This window comes from Pterocles gutturalis, unplaced genomic scaffold (genome assembly GCF_000699245.1).
Source record: "Pterocles gutturalis isolate BGI_N339 unplaced genomic scaffold, ASM69924v1 scaffold12479, whole genome shotgun sequence".
Taxonomy (NCBI): Eukaryota; Metazoa; Chordata; class Aves; order Pterocliformes; family Pteroclidae; genus Pterocles; species Pterocles gutturalis.
The window spans coordinates 11376-23174 of record NW_010135864.1 but is presented as its reverse complement, the minus strand read 5'-3'; positions in this window follow the sequence as shown (position 1 = coordinate 23174).

The window sequence follows — 11799 nt, the reverse complement described above, 5'->3', positions numbered from 1 at the left end:
GAGAACAATAAGCAGCACAGAATTAAAAACTGCTAAACCAAGTCACACACAGCACCTTAGAGTGGATGAACTGCCTGCCTCCCCATCTCCCCCGAAAAGCAACGAAGCAGAAATTAAAAGACCTACAGTTTTGCCATATTGGTAATTCTGAGATTTTGTGCATTACAGGAGCCATCAGCAAGCAAGGAGGAGAGACGACGAGCACCAGCTGGCTGGGTATCTCCTGCTTGGAGCAGCAAAGGAAACTACAGCTTCTGGAGGTCTTTGCACATGTAGAGAAGCTGCTCTGCAGATAGTGCCACAGAATGGGAAAAGTACTTCTGCATCAGGACCTCCTCTGTAATTACAGCTCATTAGATGTGCACCCAGTGGTCTTCAGTAGCTCAAAAATGTGATGGAAAAGAAAAAAAAAAAACTGACAGGTGGCTTGAAAACTGTTTGAGAGAACATGGGCTAAGAAAAGTCTGCAAACACATGAGTACATTAGAGGTTTGTCTTCGGCTGGCAAGGAGCCTACGTAGGGTTGTAAGAAATGTTCTCCATCCTAGCAGTAAGAAAAAAAAATCCTGAAAAGTGATGGAGGAGGAAGAGACAGTTAAATTCCTTGCAAAAACCAGGGTGGGGAGGAGAGCACACTTGGATAAGGACACAGGATTACATCCCTCCCATTCATGCAGCTCCAAGAGGGAAGCGGAGGCAGGTGCCCCGCTGTATCCCAAGATCCCACCTGGAAACTTGCACCAGTCCTCCACGGGTCACCTTCCTGCTTCAAACAATTTGCACCAAGTGTTAATGAAGCGGAGGATTTGAAGCATGGGACATGAAAGCTTCACAAACACATACCCTTTAAAAATGTCTTCTCTTCTTCATCTTTTGCTATTCCTTTAAAAAAATAAAATTACATTGGATTACTAAACAAACAGGAAGCCTCGGGGCCTGGGAGCACATATTCCAAATGAGGAAATCGCAGCCACGAGGCCGGCCAGGACCAGTCCATTAGCCTCAGGCTTTCCTAATGAGCACTAACCACACAGCCAGGGCATACAACAGCAGCTGAGGTTTCGGGCTGGATCGCAGCCTCCCATCTTGCCTGGTTTGGGGAAGAGGCATCTTTGAATGGTGGGGGAGGAGAATTTGCAATGCGCTTCACTGAGCGGTGGGGCTCAGAGAGGAGTGATGCTGGGTGAAACAATAGGCTACAGAAGCGCTTTCCTGTTTTAAAAATCACCATGCTGCAGGAAAGCCATCAGTTCAGCTGGCTGCTTCTCTTCTGTTTCAAGAGAGCCAGCCAGTGTATCGGATATTCATTCATTTTGGGCTAACTATCTTTTCCATTTCTGAACAGCTTCAATTTTCTTGATGTCTCGGGGAATGGTTTATGAGGAAATAGAGCCTTGAGGGTGGACAGATGGAGAAAAATCTCCCTTCTCACCAAATTGATCACTATAATCTTTCATCCGCTCGGCGCAGACCCAGGCTGCTGCTGGTGTTCAGAGGCGCAGCAGCCCATCCAGCTGCACCGAGCCGCTGCTGCTCGCTCCTTCCCTGGACCGAGACCTGGCAGGGGGAACGGCACCAACCCAAACCACTTCACGTGATGGAAGAGGAAGGGGGGTTCAGATCTCAGGTCCCACCCCAGCACGGAGCAGCCTCAGGGCTTGCCCATAGACAGGACTCGCACCAGTTTAATTGCTGCCCTCGTCCCCTCCCTCTGCTACCGCTATGCTGTGGCATAAAGGAGCTTCACATCACTACTGCTAATAACAAGAGGGAGAGAAACCTCCCGCCCTTGTTACAAAGCACTTGTACAACGATACATTCATGCCATGGGCTGCAGCCGAAACTGTAATGGTGGTGGTGGAGAGACGCTGTGGGATTTCCAGTACTGACAGAGCTCAAGAATGGGCTAAACAAACAGCTGCTGGGAATGATTTTGAGACACATCAGCCTGCCTGGGAGCAGGAAAATGGACCTTGCAAGCTCTGTTCCCTTCTCATGTTCCCATGCAATGACTTGATGGGAACAGTTTTCCCTCCTCAGTGCTGGAAAGTTCTGGGGACGCTGGAAACGTGTCCAGCTCAAGCTGGCCACAGACACGCTGGTGGCAGAAACTATCTTCCCTCAAAGGGCAACCTTGGCTAGCCAGCATTGAGCAAAATAAATATGTAGAAAGCAGCACGCAAGGAACAATCATGACACACCAAATTCAACCAGGTTTGCGGGGAAGACAGCTCAGCTTACAGACACCAGCCTACACATGATGCAATTCAAGTGCCTGCACCAGATACTCAGGGTGGAGCCGCGCTGACTCATCTGACTGTCACCTTTCTGGTCCTGAGATAGTTTGTCAATCCTCCTCCTCCTCCCCTGGGGCTCACTTTTCACTTCCAGGCTGTCTGGGGTTCAGCCCCAGTGTACCCCACATGCTCAGTGGCCAGCGGGGAGGGTGTCAGGACATTTGCCCAGCTATGGGGAGGTTTCTTGCCAGGGTCCACATCCGCAGAAGTCAATACAGATCTGGGGCAAACACATCCATAGGAGGTAAAGCAAACCATGTGGGCCTCCAGCAAACACTCAGCAGAGCCATCCCCACAGCTCGCCCCCCCCTTGCCCTTCTCTCCTTTGGCTTGAGTCACTCCCGTGACTCTCAATTAACATTTAAGATTTCACTCAATAGCTGGCTGATTTATTTTATTTCTCAGGATGGTAATTTATGGAAATAGATTCTTAAAAATCAAACAAAATGCACTTTACTAATAGATGGGCCATTCTCTGACATTTCACAGAGTAAATGAGCATTTGTGCCCGGTGGCATGTTGTCCCATGACTGAACCCCTCTTAAAGGGCTTCAAAAATCTCTATTAGCCAAGTTCACTAGTTTAAATATCATTAAAATAAATTATATTTCTCCACACAAGGCTTAGATAGGCTCCAAAGTGAATACTACTCTCAGTAGTTACAGGTCAAACACTCATTTACTCTAAGGACTCTTTACACTGAAAATAGAGAGGGTGTTAAAACTAGTTTACACAACTGCAGTGGTACAGCAGAGCCCCAGTACAGAAATAGATCTGCCCATGCCTCATTGCTCAGCTTAAAAGCATAACATCAAATATGCAGAATTTACCACAGATTTTCTTTTCCATAGGAATCAACTTTAAAGTTTCCTGCTGGTTCTGTGACCATTAAAAAGATTTTTAGCTTAGTTGTACTGCTTTTTACATTTATTCATATTTCCATTTAACCTGTTTAGAGACCCATAAGGTGGGTTTATTTTGGTGTAGCTCAATTTCTCACATTCCTGGCTTCAGTTTGTTTGTTTTTCCATTGATAAGGCCTAAAAAATTAAACAAAAGCAGCACCATCTCCTTATAAACCACACAAACTCAATAAGGCTGATGTAAACCACTCCCCATCACCAGGACTGATTTACTGCCTTCTGCTACCCCGTTGTGCCGCTGCCGCACAGCGACTCCTGGGACGTCCTGCTGGGCTCCAACACTCCTCTGTCCTCAGCAGCAGCTTTCACTAATGGTCATTCTGCTCATCTCAGCCCTTGCCCCGAGCTAGGACGTGGCGATAGGTTCACTGGCGGCCAACAAAGTGTCCCCCACCTTGCACAATGAAGGGCACAAACGTATGTTTTCCCTGTTGTTGGCTTTGCTGAGCCTGGGCTGCCAAAAGGGAGCTTTTCCTTCTAGTGCTTGTCATACCTCACCAATAAAATTGTTTCCAAAACTCAGAAGAGTTGCGTTTTTGTTGGACTACGGGAGTTAATAGGATGCAGCAGCACCACTAATGATAGAACCGAGGTGTGTGTGGTTGCACAGAGCTCACACAAACATAGAGCTCTGCTCTACAGGACCCCTCTACTACAAATGATATAAGGGAGAAGAAATCTAGGGTGGCTCCAACGTCCCTGGACCGAATTTGCAGAACTAATAGTTACCGATGAATGATATCGTCGAGGCACAGCGACCATGGCAACCCACAAAGTGATTTTCACATCCCTGTCACAGCAGACTCCTAACAGTCTGAACCAAGCCGGACCTTCGGCCAGGTGCTCTCTGTGTCTCGAAAGCAAACCCTCCCAAAATGCCCCACCAACCGAAGCAGGCAGTTATACCTCCAGCAGGTATTTGCCCACCAGAGCTGCAGCTGTTGTAACTGCAAACACAAATTAGACAGCAGGCAGTTCTGACGACTGGATCTCAGTCATCTCTGGAGTGAAAAGTACGTGTTGTTACAAGAGCAATTTGTATGTTGCTATTCTCAAAGCATCACATGAGTTGTACTTTCCTTGTTAGCAGCACCTCCAGAACATTACTGCCAATGTAACAGAAATCCAGCATTAAGGTCCCCCTGTTAGGGCTATGACAGATTGCACGGAGAAACAATGCGGTGATTGAGGACCTGGACTAATCACGCCAATTGATATAAATTACCGTGTCAGCTATAGCGTTGCCGCAGTCTGCAGGTTTACACCTCATTAAGCTTCCAAGTGCCAAATGAATCAACAGGGCTCAGCAGAACCATTCTTAATTAATTGTTGTAGCAATAGGGAAAAAGTAACGGAAAAAGAGAATCAGAACTCGCGGCGAACACCGGCGGGTTTGCACAAACTGAAACTGCTTCTGCGATTTAGCGTTTGAGATTAAAGACGCCCACATACTAATCTCAGCCAACAAATAACTGCCAGGGGCTGGTTTTGGACTAGGGTGGAGTGAAAATACAGGCTGGCGACTTGGAAAAGTTTTTCAAGTTCATCAGTTTGTTTTGCATAGCTCTTCAAGCCTCAATGTTTTGTTGCCTGTGAAATCTCCAGGTTTTGATTTCCCACCCCACCCACAGCGGGCACAGGCCACTGCTGGGCACCTTGGCATCTCTTGGAGCCGATGGAATTTGCAGTTCAGCAGCTTATTTTTCAGTTTAAGCTGAATGTGTCCATTTTTTTTTTTTCCTGTCTACATTCCCCAAAGCAAGATGCAAACGTAACACAAACTTAACAGCGAGGGCAGAGGCCAGGAAAGCTGTGGTCGCACCTCTGGCAGAGCTCCCAGCCTCTTGCTCTGTTGCCTCTGCCATGCCAGGCTGCGGTAAGGACACAAGGCTGAGCTTGGGGGACAAGACAGCAGCAGCCACAACAGAATTTGAAAACCAAAGGACTCTCCTGTTCCTCACCTGAGCACGATACCCTTGTCCTCCCAGGTGGCTCTCCTCCAGCACACGGCGGAAAATCTCCCTGAAGCCTGGAAGACCTGGCCCTCGGGGCAGAAAACACGGGACTGCAGCATCTCCTATGGCTGAACATATAGACTGTCTCCACAAACAGACACACTTTGCTCAAACACTTTTTTGTTGCATCTTTAGGATGGAGTAAACACAGCCTCTGCGCTCCATCCCAGGCAGCAAACCTGCACAGCCCTGCAGCCGGGGTGCTCTCCCCAGCAGGAGCCATGTCTCTGGACAAGCAGCAGGGCTGGGTGCAGGCAGCAGGCAGGCAGCAGGGCAGCAGCCAGCTTACCAGAGTGGAGTTACACCATTACACCAGTGTGCTCATGGGCCAAATCCAGCCGGGACTCCAGCGTGTGCGGCTCATGGTCTCCAGGGGAGTTTTGTGTATCTTCTTCTGCCTTACCTCAGGTGTGCATTACACCAGCTTAAAAACTCCCTGGGGTTCACATCTGCTTACCACACAGCTTGTAATTGCTGATGTAATGCAATGGTCAGTTTAGCGCTCAAACCACATTTCCAATGTTGAACGCCTACAGGTACTTACATTTTCCTCATCGCTGTCAGTCATCCAGCCCATTTTCCCTAATCTATAAAACATCCATCTAATATTTATATCGCAGGAGGGCTTTGACAGCTACAGCTTGTAGCTGTCAAGAGTTTTTCTCTGACATTCAGACCTTGTTATGCTAGATCGTTCAGTTACTCTATACCATCGATTAACCTGTAATTTAAATATTTCTAAGTAAAATGTAAGTTTAAGACAAAAATAGAACATGAACAGAGTTCACCTCTTCAGTGCTTTTAACTGGGGAGCACCGCTGCACTGCAAGCGTTACCATTTCCATTTTAAGGACAGGGAATTGAGGCACTGGGACTGTAAGGGAGGTGCCCATGGTCACTCAGGAAGATGGCAGCAGAGTAACGAGCTGAAATTACCTGTCCCCGATCCTGCATCCTCCTCCTCCTCAGCTCCTTTTCTCTTCTTTTGTGCCTGGGGTTGGACACAGTGGAAATATCTGGCCAGTTTCAGGGAACTCAGGGCTGTTTTATAAGAACATTAGTAGCCAGGAAAACCTGATACTGCAACTCTAGACCTTTTTGCACAGTGTGATTAGGTCAGAGGCCCCTGTGGAAGGCAGATGTTGGTCCCTGAGCCCCCACAACAGGCAACACATTTGCGCCTTGGTGCTCCCAGTGCAATGCCTCCCGCGTTCCCATGCACGCCAACACGTGCGTCAGGGTCTGTATCACATTATTGATGAAGATCTCTTCCCATGACTTGCAAAAATCCAACAGATTCTTTTAAAGGACTGGTCTGGGACTTCACTCACTTCCTTGTACTAATTTGAATCATGCTTCCTATTGACCTAATACGTCATCATTTTCTTTAGTTTCTCTTTCCCCCATATAAATTGATATGAAATTAATAAACCTGACAATTCATGACCTTAAACCATATTTCTAAGCCTCAGAATTCCTGTTCTAGTAATTACCAGTATTAAAAAATAAAATTAATTACAGTTTGGTTTTGACAAAGTTGGGGCCAAAAATATTTATTTACATTACAAATATTTTGTTCTCTTACATTTATTGCTGTAATTGATGCGATAACATTTCCATGTTTATTTTAAGGGATTGAAGGTGCAAACTGGAGTATTAGCAATCCAAACAGAAAAGCAGGAACAGAAATAGACTTCCAAACCCATTTATAAACAGCTAATTGCCAAAGCGTCTCCGTTAACAACGTCCTGCGGTGAGACAAGCGAGGAGCCCAGCACTGGAAGGCAGGTTCTTGTGTGGAAAGTCGCTTCACACCTCAATTACAGCATCTGCCAACCACTTCAGATCTGAAGTACGGTGTTTTCTCCGATTAGCACAAGGAGCAGTTAGCACCGAGGCTGCAAACGGAGCAGCACCCAGGGAAATCACCTCGCAGGGGGAACTCCTCAGACTCATGTTTTCAGCTGCTTTGAAAAGCAAATTGATTAACACACACACACTTGTGTGCACGCACATGCCTTCCTTTGCCGCCTGTGCTAGATGCTCATTGACACCCCATCAGCTTTGCAGTTAATAAGAAAAGAGTGATTTAGGACTTTTAATTAGGATCATTAGCCTGGTATTAAGGCTGCACAAGTTTACTGTTTCAGCAATATAGCATAGGTTCAGGAAACACATATCGGTGTAATTATTCATAACTCAAGTCCCTAAGGATTTGAGAGCATAATCACACTAGCATCAGTACCTTCTTGGAACAAAGATTTTTCCCAATTTTTAGACAGTACTATTCCACTTACTCTCAGGGACCCTACATACCCTGCACTACCGTGACCAATGAAGTTTGCTGTCAGACATCTAAAGACAAAAGAGAACTTTCCGCTGGCGCCCCACACCAAGTCTTTGCTTAATACTGCAGACCACAGATGAATGGCTGGAGCGCTGCCAGGCACCTCGGTTTAGTTTCATAGCTCTCACAGATGATCCTCACAACTCTGACTTTGATACAGCCTGGTGTGTCGCTGCGGATGAAGCAGTGATCCTTCCCAGGTGGTGCCATGGCAAGCTCCCAGGCACACCAATGTTTTGCAGGCTGAGCAGGACATATGTACTGCAGAGTTAAGAAGAGGCAGGGACCAGGCACAAAGAGCATATATAAAGCAGGGTGGGAAGGTGATTGGAAGGATGAACCAGAATCTCAGCTTTCTATTGCGCTTTTTGTTATGTGATCGTTTCAGACAATTAATTCCTAAATCAATGACAAGACTAACAACCCCTGAGTAACCCGCCAGGCACAGCAAAGCTAGGAGATGTCACATGGACACAGCACACAGCATGTAACTCCTTGCAGCACTTTTCCAAGGTGCAAAAGCACACAAAAAAGCGCTAAGGCAATTTAAAACACAAAAGGATACACATCAGAACTTTAACCTTGACAGCCTTCCCCCTTCCAAGTGCATTATTCGCAGGACATTACAGTAGCTGTGCATTACTTGTTATGATGGCACACAGCACATTCTGGTCATTTTTTATTCCTCAGGTATTTTCTAGTGGGACTAAAAGACAGACTGATCTGATGAGTTACCTGCTGCCAGTTGTTAGCAGCCTAGCAGAAATCAGCAGGAGAGCAAGCAACACATTATCCTGTTGCCACTATTGATCCATCAGCAAACCTGAGAGCGTGAAACAGAGAAGCAGCTGTGGAGGCATTAAGCTACTTGTCCAGGACAGCAAATACTGAAAAGCAATGACAGCTCATCGCCCTGCTCTGCCTGGTACTCACCACTCTGGCTCTGATAGTCCTGAGAAACTTCCTAAATCCACAGTACAGAGTATTGCACTTGCTTTTTAGAATATCATCACTGAACCACAGATCTGCAGGCTCAGATGCTTTGACCTTGTCTGCTTTTACACTTTTACATTCAGATTTTAAAATTAATCATCTAATTCCAGGTAACTGCTTTTAAATTCAGACGAATGGGACATGAATCTTGCTGAATGAGAAATGCAGGTCTCTGTAGTGAAATAGATTAAGCACTGCTACACTCCCCATTCTGTTTCAAGACAGCAGTTGCAATTGCCTGCTCTAATTTGAGATGGGAAGTCTCGCTATAGGGTAATTAAGCACGCGAGAAGCTCAGGAGAGCTGCCTGCCAGCACCTGGCAGTGGGATTCCCCTTCCAGAGACACCTGCACTAAATGGTAATTCCTTCCCTCCATTTCCCACTTCACTCCCCTACGCTTCTCCCGGCAGCTCGGAGGAACAGATGGAGCAATCACCCTCCTTCCCTCCACAGTACGGACCCCTGCTGCTACCCAGCGCCTTATGCAGTTGTAATACACACAATTAGGCAAATCAATGGACAATACAGCCTATTAGAGGGGGAGGAGTTACATCAAGGCAAAACATGAATCCCAATTATGTACTGCAGGAAATGGGATATTTCTGCATAATTGCCAAAAATTGCGGACACGAGACAAAAAGTAATTACAGCCCTGGCAGGTAGGGTGCTGCAATCAGGTCACTACCTGGACTATGTGGGGTACAGCGGAGGGGAGTTTGTTCTCATCTTAATTTTCAGTTGATTTATGCCTTCAACATCTCATTACCATTTACGAGTTACACTCCCAAATCTCTCACACATCCATAATTAGACAGAACGATGCTTACTGCCATTCACCCTACCCCGGACTCCAGACCAAAAAGCACAACTGAAGGTTGCAAAAATCCTTGTTGCAAGCAGCAGCCCTCCCTGACCTTCATGGAAAGCCACAGCTTGCACGGCAGAGGTCAAGCTCGCACAGCTGCTGTCTCCTGACAAAACCGGCTGAACTTTCTCCTCCCGTCGCTCACCAGGCAGGTTTAAGGTCAACACCGGCTCTGTGCTCCTTGCCCAGCACCTTCTCTCCTCTCCTCCTTCACCCCTTGCAGTTCCCACCCCATAAAAGGCAGGAAATGGTGGCACTCACCATACCCAACTGGCAGAACAGAGGCGGGAGAAGGAAAATTTATCTTTACAAAGAGCAGGCAAGCTGCAGACAAGTGCCCTGTGAACAGGCAAGGCGACAAGGGGAGTGATCGACAGAGATGGGACCTGCAAGAGCAGCTTAGCACCTGGGAAGGGAGGTTCTGCCCTGAAAGTGGGGTCGTGCAAGGAAAATCAAATTAGAGGCTATTAAATTTCTGGGCTCTTGAAAGATCTGGGTGATCTGCCTGCCAAGAGGAAACACCAGGGATCTGCTTCCAGTGCTAGAAACAGTCTTGCACACGCACAGTGGGCTTTATCCTGGTTTACTGACTCAAAGCAAGGCTATGGCAGGGATTGCCCAAGAACAGGACTCTTCCAGAAGGCAACCACCACAGTATGGTTCAGGCAGTGATGAGGCCCCACAGATCCCCCGGGGCAGAGGGACATTTCACAGGGGTATCAATACACAGGGGAACAGAGAGCCAAGCCTCCAGACACATCCTTTTGGGGTTTTTTTTGTTTTGGTTTTTCTGCAGCTTTTTAAAGAAGTTTCTGGCATCTAGTTTTGGCCACATTTGTCTAATTTTCAGGGTTTTAGAGGAGCAGTGACTCCAGCTGGTGTAGGTGAGAACCGCAGCTCCCAAGGCACAGATGGTCTTCAGTCACTTGGATACCGATGCACAGACACTTAAGAATACACCAGAAGCCGCAGATTTTAGCCTCTTGTCCTTGCTCATCACAAGTTAGCAGCAGAGGAAGAAGTCTCTGCTATCAGATTTGAGCTTTATTCCTTTCTGCTGCATTTCTGTGTTCCCTTTCCAAAGTCTGGACCTTCCTGAGTCAGGCCTGGTACCTCCATGAAACCAGGGAACATGATTTGCACAGTCACTCAGAACATCAACAGCAAAGAGAGGGACTTGGCCACTGAGCTCCTGGGGTTACTGGTTAGTAAGGGTACCTCCTGGCTGCCCTTGCTAGTTTACAAATCTGAAACTTTCTGTTCTTTTCCATGCTAATCACAAACTAGCACCACCCAACTAAAGGAAACTTCTTCCACAGAAATGACCGGCTGTTGGGTCTGAGCTGTCCTCCTTCATGGAGCTCTGCCAACATCTCAGTCCTTACCTGAGAGACACAGCTTTTGTTCTTGTCAGAGTATCCTCCAAAATGCCACCGTGCTTTATTGTATTGTGGCTTTTGAATATGAGAAAACTTGTAATGAAATGCAAACCAACATTACCAAATGCCTTTCCGATATGATCTAAGTCGGGTCTCCAAATGCAGCATTTGTCGAAATGGCACTGTCACTTCTCCAAAACCTAAGAATATAAAAGCAGTATGATTTATGGGTACCACAATACTACAACCCCAAATCTATTGTGTCAATGCAAAATCATGTCTGACACATGCCCGCATAACCACAGGCTGCAGCCCACTTACCACTAAAAAGGAGAGAAATAGATCCATGACAGGCTCAGAAAATAATTTAAATTAGTGACTTGCTAAGACAACTGACACTAATGCCATTTGCTTGTATTCTGTAATGGTGTGAATACCATCCACTGCTGAAATACTTCAGAAAATAATTTTGCAAGTTCACATTAGACATTTCCCTGCATGCTGCACCCTACTCACTGTAGAGAGCCCCAGGGAGGGGGTACCGTATTTGCTCCCTGTGTAAACGACACAGCAATTCCACATTCATTTGGTTCTCCCAGCTTATCTTCTCACAGCTCTGGAGTGCATTCTTCCTTATCTCGGAGACAAATGGCCTCCACAGAGAGCTCTAAACAGCAGAGCTATTTATCTGTTTGACATGTGTTTCCCTGTTTGTTTTCTCCAGCCTTGAGACAGTCGGCTCAGGCTTTGACAATATTCAGCTGTGTCATCAGTGGAGAGTTGCCTGGCCCCTTCGCTCCAGTTCTGTTAATCAATTTCTTTGCCATATGTATCATTTACTGTAGTAAATCAAGTCTAATCAATGCTTTCTTCTTTTGATGTAGAGCAAAGCCTTTACAAACTTTTCAGAAAGCTGGCTGGAATTTAAAAATGCTGGGGGAAAAAAAAAATCAATTATTTAATCAATTCACACTATTTT